A 313-nucleotide genomic window follows, 5' to 3' on the forward strand; every position below is an offset into this window, starting at 1 on the left:
TTAGTTTTTAGTTAAAATTCACTTTTCTGGACTTTACTATGAGTTTGTGTGTTTTTCTGTGATTTCAGGTATTTTCTGGCTGAAATTGAGGGTCCTGAGCAAAAATCTGATTCAGAGACTGAGAAGGACTGTAAATGCTGTTGGATTCTGACCTCCCTGCACTCGAAGTGGATTTTCTGGAGCTACAGAAGCCCAATTGGCGCGCTCTCAACGGGATTGGAAAGTAGACATCCTGGGCTTTCCAGCAATATATAATATTCCATACTTTGCCCGAGATTTGATGGCCCAAACCGGCATGGCAAAACAGCCTCAG

The sequence above is a fragment of the Arachis duranensis genome, chromosome 3 (assembly GCF_000817695.3).
Source record: "Arachis duranensis cultivar V14167 chromosome 3, aradu.V14167.gnm2.J7QH, whole genome shotgun sequence".
NCBI lineage: Eukaryota > Viridiplantae > Streptophyta > Magnoliopsida > Fabales > Fabaceae > Arachis > Arachis duranensis.